Below are 17,540 nucleotides of genomic sequence, written 5' to 3'. Positions count from 1 at the left end.
TTACCGGCCAATAGAGACTATACATTACCGACCAATAGAGACTGTACATTACCAGTTAATAGGGGGTGTACATTACCGGCCAATAGAGACTATACATTACCGGCCAATAGAGACTATACATTACCGGCCAATAGGGACTATACATTACCAGCCAATAGGGGCTGTACTTTACCGGCCAATAGAGACTATACATTACCGGCCAATAGGGACTGTACATTACCGGCCAATAGAGACTATACATTACCGGCGAATAGGGACTTTACATTACCGGCCAATAGAGACTATACATTACCGGCCAATAGAGACTATACCTTACCGGCTAATAGAGACTGTACATTACCGGCCAATAGAGACTATACATTACCGGCCAATAGAGACTATACATTACCGGCCAATAGGGACTGTACATTACCGGTCAATAGGGACTGTACATTACCGGTCAGTAGGGACTGTACATTACCGGCCAATAGGGGCTGTACATTACCGGTCAATAGGGACTGTACATTACCGGTCAATAGGGACTATACATTACCGGCCAATAGGGACTGTACATTACCGGCCAATAACGACTATACATTACCGGCCAATAGAGACTATACATTACCGGCCAATAGGGACTGTACATTACCGGCCAATAGGGACTATACATTACCGGCCAATAGGGACTGTACATTACCGGCCAATAGAGACTATACATTACCGGCGAATAAGGACTGTACATTACCGGCTAATAGAGACTGTACATTACCGGCCAATAGAGACTATACATTACCGGCCAATAGAGACTATACATTACCGGCCAATAGGGACTGTACATTACCGGTCAATAGGGACTGTACATTACCGGCCAGTAGGGACTGTACATTACCGGCCAATAGGGACTGTACATTACCGGTCAATAGGGACTGTACATTACCGGTCAATAGGGACTATACATTACCGGCCAATAGGGACTGTACATTACCGGCAAATAGAGACTGTACATTACCGGCCAATAGGGACTATACATTACCGGCCAAAAGAGACTATACATTACCGGCCAATAGGGACTGTACATTACCGGCCAATAGAGACTATACATTACCGGCCAATAGGGGCTATACATTACCAGTTAATAGGGACTTTTTTATTTGTTGTGCATTTAAATGTAGAGAAGAAGTTAAAACTACGATATAATTTCAAAGGAAAGAAAGAAAGAAAGAAAAAAAGAAAGAAAGAAAGAAAGAAATACAGACAAAAACCTTGAATATTATAGATTTTGTTGATGTTTTACATGTATGGATTGTATCTCTTATTACAAAGAATTAAGAGAGCTACTAGAGGGTTGTCGGTGTGTTGGTCTTGCTATATACAATGTAAATGTACAGCAGAAAGCGAAGTTTACCGTTTGTGAAGTACATGTAAATGAATTGAAATGGATTAGGGCTTTTTATTTGGGAACTGGGTTTATTTATTATCAAACATTTTTCATTGCTTATATAACTTAGTTTATATGTATAAGATACTTAAATTTTATTTCATTAGGAACATATTTTTTGTTCATCTTTGAGAGAGCACGGTGGTTGTGTCCATTTTTAGACTATTCTGATCTCCTTTAGAAAAAGAGCTTTTTTATAAGTGGATAGAAAAATACAGTTAATTGGAAAGGTAAAATAACTGATTTTGTTTCTTTACTAAATAAAAATTCTTATGTAAACAAGTCAAGACTTAAAACTTAAGGCTGATCCATTGGTTAACGCCTTGATCATCCAGCCCCCTTTATATTGGTTTACACATTGACTTTTCATCATATACGTTTGTCATTTTTGCTCTCTATATCAGGACATTTGCCTTCATTTAAGTCATAATGATCACACATAAGTTTAAGGTATAATATACCCTCTATTACCTACATAGTATAAAATTGATCTGAGAAGGGTAAAGAATGAGTGATATAAGGCGGGTTACACACTGTTGCTTTCCTTTTTCTATCAATTAACATTGAAGTTAGGTATATACAAGAGTGTTTTAATGAACAACGCCATAGACCATATACAGCTTGTATAGACGGTATTTACATGTGAAATGATCATATCCCAATAGGCATACAATACAAACCTGTCAATAGCAATGCGTACGGTAGGACGTTTAATATAGGTATACAATACAAACCTGTCAGTATTGAGTACGGTAGGACGTTTAATATAGGCATACAATACAAACCTGTCAGTATTGAGTACGGTAGGATGTTTGATATAGGCATACAATACAAACCTGTCAGTATTGAGTACAGTAGGACGTTTAATATAGGTATACAACACAAACCTGTCAGTATTGAGTACGGTAGGACGTTTAAAATAGGTATACAATACAAACCTGTCAGTATTGAGTACGGTAGGATGTTTAATATAGGCATACAATACAAACCTGTCAGTATTGAGTACGGTAGGACGTTTAATATAGGCATACAATACAAACCTGTCAGTATTGAGTACGGTAGGACGTTTAATATAGGCATACAATACAAACCTGTCAGTATTGAGTACGGTAGGACGTTTAATATAGGTATACAATACAAACCTGTCAATAGCAATGAGTACGGTAGGACGTTTAATATAGGCATACAATGCAAACCTGTCAGTATTGAGTACGGTAGGACGTTTAATATAGGCATACAATACAAACCTGTCAGTATTGAGTACGGTAGGACGTTTAATATAGGTATACAATACAAACCTGTCAGTATTGAGTACGGTATGATGTTAATCAGTACCGATAGAACCAAACACAGCCTCATGGTCACCGACTTACCCAAAACATAATGTCTAACAATGGTGTCTCGGCCACTTCCGGGATCAGATAACGGGACATATACAGAGGTACTCTCATATCAGGGCAGGCGGGGACTAGTGATAAGCTCAGGTATCAATAGTATATTAAATAATTTACAATATCTTTGCGTTTATTTCGGTGAATGAAAAGAATTGGTTATCTTTAATAAGCTTTGAGAAGCTTCTTATATTTGCTTCACAGTGCAAGCAGTGCTTAGTAATTGTAAGTAAATCACGATTTAATTAATTTCATGCGACATATAATTGATCACTGTATACAAAGGTAGAGTGTTGTATTTAAAAAAACAAATTTATTCTTTGCGATTTTTGTTTTCCTTACAGAAAAGGATTCAAAATAAAACGTTTAAACGTTTGTGGAATATCAAATCAAAAGGACTGTAAAACTCAAAACCATCAATGATTTATTCCACATTAAAATTACAATAGACAATTGGACACAGAAAATGACCACATAGAGGACATGCAAAACAACAAGTGTTTGATAAATCTAAAGAACTGAACATTCATTTAAAACAGCATATCATTAAGCAATGATTATGTATAACAAAACACATCAATGTTTCTTACGGTATGATTTTAATTAGTAACTAATTTTCATGTAAAATGATAATTATAGACATAGGAAACTTGTCTTTTTGCCTACGTGAACATAAATGATGAACGGGAATGATAGAGTAGGCGGACAGGCGGGACTCGTCATCAAAGCAGTGTTTTATTCTGGTCATGAAGAAACCGTAAAAATAGTTGACTAAATAAACATAATTAATCAATCTCATTTGTCAATGAATTCATAAGCTTACATCAGATAATCTTTGAGTTAACAAAAAGAGAGAAAAGACAATCAATGATCTACAGATTACGTTATCACATACAATCAATGATCTACAGATTTGTCGTAAATGTTGACGTTATTACATACATGTGTAATTAATATTCTACAGATTTTTCGTAAGTGTAATACTTTGTACAACATGTAGTAGCTATAATCTCTTTTACCACATACAATAATGACCTACACATTTGTCGTAAATGTAAACGATACGACATACAATTAATGTTCTACAGATTTGACGTAAATGTAATGATTTCAAAGAAACTAATCCGAAAATGTCGAACACAAAATTCTTGGTTAAAATTCCAATCTTAACGTACATATTTTCAAAACTATGTTAAAATTTTTATTTCGTTGTACAAAGAAATTAATATTTCTGTTGTTATTTTTCAGATCTCTTTAAGATCTCTTTAAGATTTCTCTATAAAAAGTTAAAATAATTTTTGATCATATTACATTTGGCACGATATGACGTAACAGTGTCACGTGATATTTGAGTCATATATTGCCCATTTCGACATTTCTTGTGTTTCTGTGGTCACGTGGTCTGTCTTTTCCCTCGCAGGGATTATTTTTACCAGTGATGTAATAGGGTCCAGGGTTCTTCACGGGCCCTCTCTTTTTATCATTCTGTAAATCAAAGATATTCAGTTTATGATATTTTGAAAATTAGAATTATGTTGAACCACTTATTCAGTTTCAAGGCTTTAATCGATTTGTTTGTTCTTTGACCATTCTCAACATACACAACTCCAAATAACTACACGATCTTTAGCGGGTTGTTTTACTTTTTACACTTTAACAGATCATATATATATCATGCATCTATTGTATCAGTTTAAAAGAATAATGTTCTCTGTACATGTATATATTAATTATTTCTTTGATTTGAAAAAGTACACGTGTCCTTATTTGTTTACTGTACAACTTACCCTTCATCGTCAGAGCACTCCTCTGTTTTAATCGTTTAAAATCCTTATATAATTACGCACCTGATTTCTGATGTATAACTATATAGCTGACTATTCTATAGAATGTTCCGCTTTATTGATTTGTTAATCACGCACCTGATTTCTGATGTATAACTATACAGCTGACTATTCTATAGAATGTTCCGGTTTATTGATTTGTTAATCACGCACCGGATTTCTGATGTATAACTATATAGCTGACTATTCTATAGAATGTTCCGGTTTATTGATTTGTTAATCACGCACCTGATTTCTGATGTATAACTATATAGCTGACTATTCTATAGAATGTTCCGCTTTATTGATTTGTTAATCACGCACCTGGTTTCTGATGTATAACTATACAGCTGACTATTCTATAGAATGTTCTGATTTGTTGATTTGTTAATCACGCACCTGATTTTTGATGTATAACTATACAGCTGACTATTCTATAGAACGTTCCGTTTTATTGATTTGTTAATCACGCACCTGTTTTCTGATCTTTTTGTGTTTGGGGTTTTCACTAGGAGTGTTTACAGAGCAGACTTTGATGAAGACACCCATTACAACCACCGCCCCCACGGCTATCAGCAATACACCCCACCAGTGTATCTGTAATAAAAAGCATACTTATACATAATAATCAACATCGCAATAAAACCAATGTACCTGTGAATAAAGCATACTTATACATGATAATCAACATTACATCCAACCAATGTTCCTGTAAACAAAGCATACTTGTACATGATAATCAACATCGCAATAAAACCAATGTACCTGTGAATAAAGCATACTTATACATGATAATCAACATTACATCCAACCAATGTTCCTGTAAACAAAGCATACTTATACATGATAATCAACAGCGCATCAAACCAATGAACCTGTTAACAAAGCATACTTATACATGATAATCAACATCACATCCAACCAATGTACCTGTAAACAAAGCATACTTATACATGATAATCAACATCGCAACAAACCAATCTACCTGTAAACAAAGCATACTTATACATGATAATCAACATCGCAACAAACCAATCTACCTGTAAACAAAGCATTCGTATCCATGATAATGAACATCACATACAACCATTGTACCTGTAAACAAAACGTACTTATCAATGACAATCAACATTACACACCTGAGAGTATCTGAAAACAAAGCATACTTATACATTATAAACAACATTACACACCATCAGTGTACCTCGAAACAAAGCAATCTTGTACATGACCATGGCCATTAATTATTCATGCAGTTACCGCCCCCCCCCCCACCCCACTCCCTGCAAACAATTTTTAAGACACATCCATGAAATTCATTACAAATCCCACCCGCGCAAAAAGCAACTTATTTTAAAGACATTATCAATTTATCATTATTAACATCGCCCCAAAAATAAATCTTTTTTTTTTAAACGACCCCCTCCCCTCCGAAAAAATAAAGACAGATGGCTTAGTAAGACACTTCCGTTATATCTTAAGAGGGATGCGCGGCCATTTTGTACATTTGAGTTTAAGAATGTAAGCATTTCTTGATCTGGATTGGTGGAGCCCGCAACTGGTCAAACATGATGCCAAAAGATATAAAAGCAATAAATATAACGTCCTACGTGTTATTTTGTTTAAACAGTATGCATATAAGAACAGCATTTTTAATAACTTAAATGTCAAAAAGCGCAAGTACAGACTTATTTTAAAGATTGAAAAATCTGTAAAATATGAAGGGGGTTCATTGGTGTTGTCTCTACAACCATTTGTTCAGAAAAATGTCTAAGCTTGCTTATTTAAGTTGTAACTTTGTCTCAATGTAAGAAATCCTATTCTTAAAATGGACTCAAAAACCAAAAGATATATTTGTCTTTGTCTATGGATGTAAATTGCAGATTTATTTTCATTTAAATATGATGAATACTTTTTTTAAATTGAAGGCAATCACTATTTGGACTACTTTCCCATTTCTTCAAGGAATATACTTCAATTTATTCTTAAAGAACATCCCCTTAAACAAATATGGGACAGGTAAAGAGATGCATATCAAATTCCAAACGGATTTTTTTGAATTGGCATTTATTTTTTTTCTATGAAAATATAACGTCAATGTGACTCTATAGACACAGGAGTTCTAAGTTTAAACTGGATTTGTTTATGTTCTTAACATAGATCCCATGCCGACTGATAAAATAAGGGTACTCTATCTGAGGCAAAGTTACAACCTAAATGATCAAAATTCAAACTTCTTCTCAACAAATGGTTGTAGAAATGACAATAATGAATCCCCTTCATAGTTTTCCGATTTTTAAATCTTCAAAATAAGTCTGTAGCTGTCCAGTTCGACAGCTGTTTTGAGTGATTAAAAAGGCATTTTCCTCTTCTTGTGTGCATACTTTTTAAACAAAATGACATATAGGACTTCATAATTATTTCCTTTATATCTGTTGACATCATTTTTGGCCAGTTTTGGACAGAAACAAGCTAGTTCAAGAAATGTTTACATTATTATTCTCAAATGTACAAAATGGCCGCACATCCCCCTTAAATTAGATATGTTTTAAATAAGAACACAATCACAATGATCCTGAAACAAACAACACATCTGATGTTACTCAGAGTTAGACAAAAACAGGTCTTATGTCAAAAAAATGAAACTATATTTATTTATATTTATCATAACTTGATATACATTCTGAAGAAAGACAAACACAAAAATACGGAGATTTCAATGAGAAAAAATGTACTCACAATAATCCAGTCTTTGATAGACGAACGAGTCTCTTCTCCAAAAATCAGGTTCTTCAATCTTTCTAGGGGCCCGTCATTGTCGACACCACGACATCTGTGAAATACGTCACAATAACCGCGATAATTGTCACAAGGAGTGCCTGAAATGTAACAAAACGTCACAATTACAGCGGTTATTGTCACAGGTCGTGTCTGAATTGTAACACTACGTCACAAAAACCGCAGTAATAGTCACAGGGTGTGCCTGTTATGTACTTATACGTCACAATAACAACGGTAATTGTCACAGGGCTTGCCTAATATGTAATAACACGTCACAATAACCGCGGTATTTGTCACAGGGCGTGCCTGAAATGTAATAATACGTCACAATAACCGCGATAATTGTAACAAGGTGTGCCTGAAATGTTATAATACGTCACAATAACCGTAGTTATTGTCACGGGGTGTGCCTGAAATATTATAATACTGCGGTAATTGTCACAGAGTGTGCCTGAAATGTAATAATATGTCACGAATACCACGGTAACTGTCACAGGGTGTGCCTGAAATGTTATAATACGTCACAATAACCGCGGTAACTGTCACAGGGCGGGCCTGAAATGAAATAATACCAAATGAAAACCACGATAATTGTGTGTGCCTGAAATGTAATTATGTGTCAATGGTGGCCATAAATGGTAACAATACTTTCTTGATTTAAAGAGTATAAAACTACAAGACTCGAATTAAACATAATAAATACCTGCAGCTACTGAGATTTCTTTCTTAGCATCCAATCTTGAGTAATTTTTCACTTCATCTACAACAATTTTAAACTCGTGCGGAATATGTTTATCGTCTGAAACATAGCATATGTCATTTTCATCTGAAAAAGAAATTATATCATTTCAATTATTTTTTATATAATAGCAAAATTGAGCCTACTGATCTTTTTCACAATCATTAGGCAGTAAATAAACAACCATAGGATCAGAAAAATATGTTTGCAGTTACGTGCTTTTGCAGGCGAGATTTTTTGATTATCATTTAGAGAACCGTCATGGCTGATATAACATTCGTCCCATGTAGAGTTGTTTCCTATCTTTTTACAAAGTGATCCCTCACATACCTGTAATATATAGGAATCATCTTGGAGGGAAGCATAGAATAATGTTTGCGCAATTTTAATTCTAATATCTTTTTGAAAGCAATTAGACTATGAACGTATGACTAATGTTTCAAATCAGACACTGCATGGTTTCAAGCTTACCCCCTTGATACAGACTTGGGAATAACCATTGCAATACGTCATATCCGGTTTTATCGTGATGCCTGGGCATGTTGCATTTCCACCAGTATTTTAGTCAAAGAAAAAATATAACTAAACAAATAATCCAAACGTGTTAGAAATTGCATTGTATAATTAAGCCTCAAAAGTCTATTATTATGTTGTGTATCTAAATCTTGCCGCCAAGGATTAAAAAAGCGAACTGATGTCACGTGTTAGGTCGCTAGATGGAACTACTATTATTCATATGCTTAACAATACTGCTTGTTTTTTAACGAAAACCATTAATTAACCAATTAATAAAAAATGATTACCTCATCTGCAATAGTATTACTAAATAGTATATTACAATCAAACGAAGTTTATCGTATTTGCAGACATTAAGGCTCTAATACCTGGCACCGTTTCATTAAACACATTTTCTTTATTTTCGTATAATAACTAAACAAAAGGATATTTACAAATCTCCTCCTCACTGCATTCTGTGGCGGGGCGGCACACGGAACTGTTGGTGGCGGGTTTGAATGTACACGATTCACTGCAACATGGTCCCTGGGTGGGGCTAAAATAAACGTGTATTTAATGTATATGTATAATACGTTAATAGAAGACTCAGGATCTTGAATAAATGCATACAATGCTACCTTAAATTTATACAATCGCAACTTCTCGGGCCTTTCCGGCAGGCTCGGAAAATCACCTCGAATGTATTACCTAGGCGTCCATGACAACCCCCCTTTTTATAAAACTTGATATAAACACAACACATTTAACGATCTTTTGAGATGTAAGATAGACTTCATTAAAGTAAATGATATACCCTAAAATATAACACAGAAGCGACTTATAAGGCTGTCTAGCCGATACTTATTTTAATGGGAAGCGACTCCGTTTTGTATAAAAGTGTAACATCCGGTAATGTTAATACATTCGACGTGTTTTTCCAAGCCTGCCGGAAAGGTCCGAAAAGTTGCGATTGACCTTAAATAAACAAGAGGCCCTTGGGGCCACATCGCTCACCTGACCAACAATGACTTTATATGGGCGTTAAAAGGATATTGTACCATATGGCCCCTCGGTAAAATAACAAAAAAAGAAATATTGTAAAGTATTCGAATTTTACACTTTTTTTGCATACACTTTATTTTTGACATTGTACCTTTATGGAATACCATTTAAATTACCAAAAAAAAAAATCCTATGCAAGATATAAAACTAAAGATTTGGTAGTGGTACACTGTTAACTCACCATTCCCATTATTTCCCCCTCCTAACAACCCCCCCCTCCCCCCCACAATTTATATAGCGATCAAAATATTTGAGAGCATATAGGTACATTTTCTTTCTCAACTACTTACTAGTTATTGTATTTCTTTTTTAAAAAGATCACTATTGTAGTTATTGTATTTTATTTAAAAATTCCTACAGATGTGGAAAATAAAACTGTGCCTCAATGAGCTCAATTCCTTAAATTATTCAAAAATTTCGCTGCAATATTTTCTTAGGAATAGCGGAAATACCTTTATGCCTTTATCCCCGAAACTAAATGTGTCAGAACTATGGAAACTGTTTTAACAGTGTCGTTATTTACTCGTGTCTGAAAAACTATCGAAATTGGTGTAGAATTTGCATAATTCATCGTATAAAGACGGGAACCCAAAAAAAGTTACAGCATATCATCTATTTTTTTTTTGTTTACAAGTTTTTAACGTTTAACGAGACTTTTCTAATTTGTGTACAAACACTGAATTGAGAGCAAAACCTTGTATCTTGTATATAATGCATAGCTAAACCCTCAAACATGGCTGCCTCAAACAAAGAACCTCGTCTATGAAATACCGAACCTGAAGTTATAAAATGATTGAAACACGCACTTTCTTTAGAATTATTTTCGTAAAAACTTAGTTTTGAAACAGAATTAGCCCATAATTTTTATAATTTATATTTTCCACTCCATGAGGATTATTTATGCTAAATTACGTTGAATTTGACTCAGTAGTTTTTGAGAAGAAGATTTTTAAAAATGCACGCACTTTTTTTTCTGTTTCGAGGTTTCCTCCGCTTTGAATAAAGCTCGGTCTTTTATTTCTGCAATTTATCTTTGCCTTCCCATAAGCATGCTTTCTGAAGAAATTTGGTTAGAATTGGTCAAGCGGTTTTAGAGAAGTTCAAAATGTAAAAGTTTACAGACCAACAGACGGACAGACAGACAGACAGACGCACAGACGGACGACGCGGACAAAATGTGATCAGAATAGTTCACTTGAGCTTTCAGCTCAGGTGAGCTAATAATAATGATTTTTTTTTTTTTTTTTAAAACTGCATGAAAACAAATCTAAACAAAAACTGTACTCTTCTTACCTACACTGTACTTTGTGTCCTGTCCCATCGACCTTCAATGTACACCCGCGTTTATGGTTCAGGTTGTCCCTGGAGTTACAGCATTGATCTGTACAGTCGTCTCTGTACCCGCAGTCACACTCCTCCCCCTCCTCCTGTATACCGTTACCACAGAACGCGGCGTCCGAATCTGCAACAAAAATATTACATATATTTGAATTAGAATAAAGTAGAATTTGTTACATAAAAAAAAGAATACTTGAAAACTATGTTACATAAAGCAAGGTCCAACGTCACAATAATCGTGCAATTACTGCAACAAAAACAGGTGTTTGTTATCATTTCTAGATTTTAGGATTCCATTATCAATGAATGCTGGGTCCAACGCCAAAACAAATATATATCCTTTGTTTAAATATTCAAATATAAGACGTCATATATTTTCTGATTTAGATTTTTGCGGCAAAAAATACATGTTTGTTCACATTTATCAAAACTGTTTCAGCACGTACCTGTAAAACAGTTCACTTTTCCATTAATCTGATTCACTACAGCGTTTAAAACCCGCGTGATGTTGTCCCTACTGCATTCCGAGAAAAGCTCGTTGTTACGGAGGTTGCCCTTGGTAGCACTTGGATACATGATGTAATTTCCGGCGTCCCCACCAGGAGCGCAGATAGAACCGCTGTCGTGCTGAGAAAAAAAACCTTATACTGAAGTATTTAGCAAAATGACGGGATGACACCTTAATCAAGATACTGGATTTCAGAAATCAACTACAAAGATTCCTTTGTTAAAACAGTTACTTATATGCCAGAATATGTGGAATAAGAAATGTGTTAACCCACTTGTAATTTGAATAAAAAGACGCCAGGGTCAAGTTGCTCAAAACACTGGTTACTGGATACTGAGTGCCTTTAAGTCCTGGTTAACTTAACCAATAGTTTAAGTCGACCAGTGGCAACCGGTCCAGATTAACGATCCATGTCTTAAAAGCGTTTTGATTAGCACAAATTGATTTTATTGATTTATTGAAAAGTAGTAAAATAAGAAAGACCTAAGATAAGTCAGATTTACCGGTGATCCAAAGTTGTGTCCAACCTCGTGAGCGAAGGTAAGGTGTGAGACCCGCGGTGGGACACGGCGGGCGTAGTTGATCAGTGTGACGATGCCGGTGTTTAGACTCTTCTGTACAGTGCGGCCCTGCTCTCTTATCGTCTTATACCGCTCACACACCCCGCCCGCGGCACCTAAAATACAGAAAGTCACCACAATTACTACACAATGTGTATAAACAAGGCTTATACCGCTCACACACCCCGCCCGCGGCTCCTGTAATACAGAAAGTCACCACAATAACTACACAATGTGTACAAACAGGTCTTATACCGCTCACACACCCCGCCCGCAGCTCCTACAATACAGAAAGTCACCACAATAACTACACAATATATATAAACAGGTCTTATACTATACAATGTGTACAAACAAGGCCTTTACCGCTCACACACCCCGCCCACGGCTCCTGCAATATAGAAAGTCACCACAATTACTACACAATGTGAACAAACAGGTCATGTACCGCTCACACACCCCGCCCGCGGCTCCGTCGATACAGAAAGTCACCACAATAACTATACAATGTGTACCAACAAGTCTTGTACCAATTGATATCTTATTGTTTTAAACTTTAATCTACAAATAAATATACACAAGTTTTAACGTTATCCGGACACATATACAAAAATTAGACCATCATAAGCATTGCAACCTGTGTTTTAAGGCCAAACGTAACACACCTCAAAAGTTATACGACAGAAAGATCAGGTTTAAGCAATGAACTAGTTCAATTTATTACAAACTTTTGCAAAGAAGTTCATAAGATATTTAAGAACGCTTCTAGACATAAATTTAATTTGACATAAGAATATACATCAAATGAACAAGTTAGTTTTATTTTATTATTTACAAGTCATGTCTTAACACACTATAGAATGTTCTAAGTTCGGTTTTGGGTTTGGTAAAAATATAAGTCAAGGTAGATTATAACAGTTACCACAATAACTATACAATGTGTGCAAACAAGTCTTGTACCGCCACACACCAAGCCCGCGGCTCCTACAATACAGACAGACATTGGTCTCTATAACTGTTTTTACAACCCTGAAATCAAAATACTGAAGTACTGAGGGGAGTTGATTTTATCGATCATCATTTATTTTAAAAGCAACTTATCTTGCATGGCAAATTAGTTTCTAGTCTGTATTTGAATTACACACTTCTTTATTATATGAATTTTTAGACTTTTCCGACAAAAATTTCGAGAAAGCCCATATGAATCATGTTGTGTAATATTTAAAGATAGATTTTAAACTATGTACTAGTAATCGAAACAATATTAATTCTAAAAATCGTATGGATCCAAGCACTATTGATATCGAACGCTCGGCTGTCTCCGTTAATCTCCGACAAGCAAGAGAGCCTCTCTGCTTGTCGGAAATTTACGGAGACAGCCGAGCGTATGGTTGAACGAGACTTTATTACACTCTGGCGTAGGAACACATGAGACTACAAAAATGTCTAAAATGTTCGTATTATATAAAATCTGACTATTTTCAAAGTGTTTATAGATAAGTTTCCTTGAAAAACAATGCTTAAGCATACGTTTCATCGGATTTTTCTATTATTTTCAAGAACTAAGTCTTGTCAGCAGCGGTGATTTGTGCTTAGGTCCAAACACTGTTTCACTTTCGGTTCGCCAGAGTAACTGCATAGGAGATCAGTTACCAAAACCGTACAAAGCCGTAGGTATTTTGTAACATTACAACAAAAATATGTCGCCTTAACCCTGCTTAGTTAACGAATCTCTGTCATCCTAATAGAGATTTATATAATTCAATAGTTAATTGTTTTGAACTTCAATCTACAAAGGAATATAAAGAAGGTGTAATGTTATCCGGAGAATATTTCCCTATTAGTTTGCTATACAGCTTATGTTTCTAAGGTTAAACGTTATACTGTCGTGACTCCACAAAAATCATGATTCAGTAATGATCTAGTTCACTTAAATAAGAATATTTTGCAAAGAAGGCCATATGAAATTATTAAATTATGAATTACCAGAGGGTGATCCCACCCAGGCTAGTCCAAGGGTGCCGCCCGAGAAGTCCCGATAGGTGAACACGAAGGCCAGACAGAACTCATCGTGATTCTCCAAAGAGTTCAGGTTCAGGAAATTACTGACGTCAATGTTCGGGTTACAGAAGCTGAGTGCACTAGTGCGGAGATAAGTGTTACAGTTCAGTGATTCGTCCGTCATTATCTGAAACGATAATAAGTGCACGAGTACGGCGAGTGTTACAATTCAGTCACTCGCCGTCATTATCTGGAAGACGTAAAAGTGCAAGCATTTGGAGTTATTTGTAATATTGCATAGGAGTACGCCCTGTACAGTAGTCCATTAGTTGATGAGTTCGCAGTGTTACACTGTAGTAGTAGGAGTACGCCCTGTACAGTATTCCATTAGTTGATGAGTTCGCAGTGTTACACTGTAGGGCAAAATGTTCAAATCTGTTCTGCATCATTGATCACTTCGTAAATTGTTTACACAATATGTTTGTATCATTATAAAAAATTTAAAGCCAGTCTCTGAATCCGTAACAAATATTATGACATAGCTCTCTGATTGGTTGGTATCCAACATTCTAGAAATAGATTAATTTAAAAATGAGTTTTTTCACATGACCTATGAGGTAAACGTATCATTTATTTATTTTTTCTACAATAGAGTAAAATAGATCAGGAATTTTTAATTGCTATTATTAGTTATGGTAATCATTTTTGAACAATGACATGTGGTGATAAAAACAGTGTACACAATCAAAATTCCAATTGAAAATCACTATTCTGGAGCAGATCAAACATGGACCTCTACAATAATTAGAGGTAGGACCAGGTGCCATTGAGGAGTAAGCATTCTCTGCTGACTGGTCACACCCGACATGCGCTTTTTGTCGTAATCATAAACAATAAAAGTTGATGTTTCGCTATGACTTTCACTTAAAGAATGTGAGGTGTCTACAAATTTTCCACTGAATCATATAATTGAATTTTTATTGCTGTTTTTGGTCAATACAACGATTAAGGCCCCTCAAGGTACAATACTTTACTCGGCATCTGGGCTCTGTGAGGGTTATAATCCTTGGGTACCTAGATCATTGCATTGACCATAAATTATAAAACGACATTAAATATGTGTTTCATGCTCTTTCTTTTGCCTTTCATGCCTACAAATCAGTAATTTGTAAGTTATGGTATTAAAGACATTGTAAGATATTTAAGTAGAAACAAATGACCAACACAAGTTATACGAATCAGCATCTCAGACGTTTGATTTTCGTTATATACCTGGAAATTGTCGTCCTTACTTACGGTTGTTCGCAGAATTCTAAAATTGATTCCTTCAAAACATGGCGTTTTAAGTGTTGTGGCAGGGAAAAAAGTTTGGAATTTTGTGTTCTTGTATATCTGGTTAATGGCGAGCACGTGGGTCGAAAACAGGGCCATAATCTCATTGTTGGCAGCCGCTACACTCTAAAAGTAGATTGAAAATCACGTGAATCGATGACGTTATTCTTCTACAGATACATATTAGTTGCACTAATAAATGATGACTTCTTGAAAAAATGGAAATATTACAAAATCTATCCTGTTCTTGCGCCAATTTCTAGATATGCTTTTAATTATAATGATAACTCCTTATTTTCCTGCCTTTCTATATGTCTCTGCCCTCGAAACATACAATGATTATCATTTGAATCGGGAGAAATAATCAGGACGCATGCGTACCCCCAGTCTGTTCCTAGTCTCGTTGAACAGGACCGGGTCCGCCCTCAAGTAAAGGTTACAGGTGCGCGCTTCTTTAGAATAACAACTGACAGGTGCTCTCTTGTGTCTGTTAAACTCTGTATTTGAATCCCGACTGTAAATATTGTCCATTGTGACGTCATCATGGACGTCGATCTGTGATAAAATAGGTAATTTTACATCGTTAATTTTCTTTTACCCAATTAATTAAGCAAACTAAATCTTCTGCGTGAAGTTTTGTCAAACAAAACAAAAACTGATTTTTTTTAAAACTGTTTTTTGGTAATAGGAAAATAATTGTGTACGAACGCCGTCGTTTGAGGCGGGTTGAGCTGATGCTGTCATCCACTCTTTGTATTTATCCAATCCACAGCTCCCATGATGTCACACAGGGTCCCTTTTGTGTCTAGACAAAACAAAGAAATACACGTGTACATTATATATAAGGACACTATTTAAAGGAAAGCTGCAGAAGATCCACTTATGTATCATAATCAAAAGGAACTAAACAAAATTGTCATACCGGTATTAAACTCAAAACAATATAATTCATATTTCTGTTTACCTGTAAGGGTCAACATGCGTGTGTTTACCAGTAAGGTCAACATGTTTGTGTTTACCTGTAAGGTCAACATGTCAGTGTTTACCTGTAAGGGTCAACATGTTTGTGTTTACCTGTAAGGGTCAACATGTTTGTTATTACCTGCAAGGGTCAACATCTTTGTGTTTACCTGTAAGTTTCAATATAATTGTGTTTACATGTAAGTGTCAACATGTTTGTGTTTACCTGTAAGGGTTAACTTGATTTTGTTTACGTGTAAGGGTCAACATGTCTGTGTTTACCTGTAAAGGTCAACATGTCAGTGTTTACCTAAAAATGTCAACATGTCAGTGTTTACCTCTAAAGGTCAACATGTTTGTGTTTACCTGTAAGGGTCAACTTAATTGTGTTTACCTGTAAGGGTCAACATGTTAGTATTTACCTGTAAATGTCAACATGTCAGTGTTTACCTGTAAATGTCAACATGTAACTGTTTACCTGCAAGGGTCAACATGTTTGTGTTTACCTGTAAGGGTCAACTTAATTGTGTTTACCTGTAAGGTTCAACATGTCAGTATTTACGTGTAAGGGTCAACATGTTTGTGTTTACCTGTAAGGGTCAACATGTTTGTGCTTACCTGTAGGGGTCATCATGTTTGTGTTTACCTGTAGGGGTCAAGGTTCCTGTCCTCCTCTCGATAGATGACGGAGTGAGCATGCGTGGGAGGGTCGTGACCCCGGAAGTAGCGGCTACCCGGCTCGATGAAGTAGATCTCGTCCTGGGAGACGACCACCACCCCCTGGAACAGCCCGTCTAGGACTGCCCCGTGAACGCTGCCCTCGGGGACCCCTAGTCAAGTGATACAAAAAGAAATCAAACATTGACGCTCTGGTTTTCCCCATTACAACGTTTTTTTTATCCCCAGATTGTAGATGCATTTAATTAGGGTCTTCCGTTTCCAACGAAAGACCCTCTTGTTATTCTATTGTTTCTTTTTCTTTATTAGGGTCCTCCGTTTCCAACGGAAGACCCTATTGTTTTTCTTCGGATTCTTTTTCATTATTATTATTCTTCCTCTGACTTTTTTTTAGGCTCATATCTCAAAAACTATTCAACCGATTACCACGAAATTTTCAGAACTTGTTTGGTATC

At 35.7% G+C, this 17,540-nt stretch overlaps 1 protein-coding gene and 1 pseudogene across 1 annotated transcript in view; both read right to left on the bottom strand.

The window, feature by feature from the left end:
• LOC128171447 (uncharacterized) overlaps positions 1-17,540 on the bottom strand; it is a 136,814-nt gene that overhangs the window by 52,798 nt on the left and 66,476 nt on the right. The window lies entirely within an intron of this gene.
• Positions 3,215-16,254, bottom strand: LOC128171453 (disintegrin and metalloproteinase domain-containing protein 10-like; annotated as a pseudogene).

The sequence above is a fragment of the Crassostrea angulata genome, chromosome 2 (genome assembly GCF_025612915.1).
Source record: "Crassostrea angulata isolate pt1a10 chromosome 2, ASM2561291v2, whole genome shotgun sequence".
Lineage (NCBI taxonomy): Eukaryota > Metazoa > Mollusca > Bivalvia > Ostreida > Ostreidae > Magallana > Magallana angulata.
Note: the sequence above shows the minus strand (reverse complement) of the source record. Positions and strands in the feature narration are given on the sequence as shown.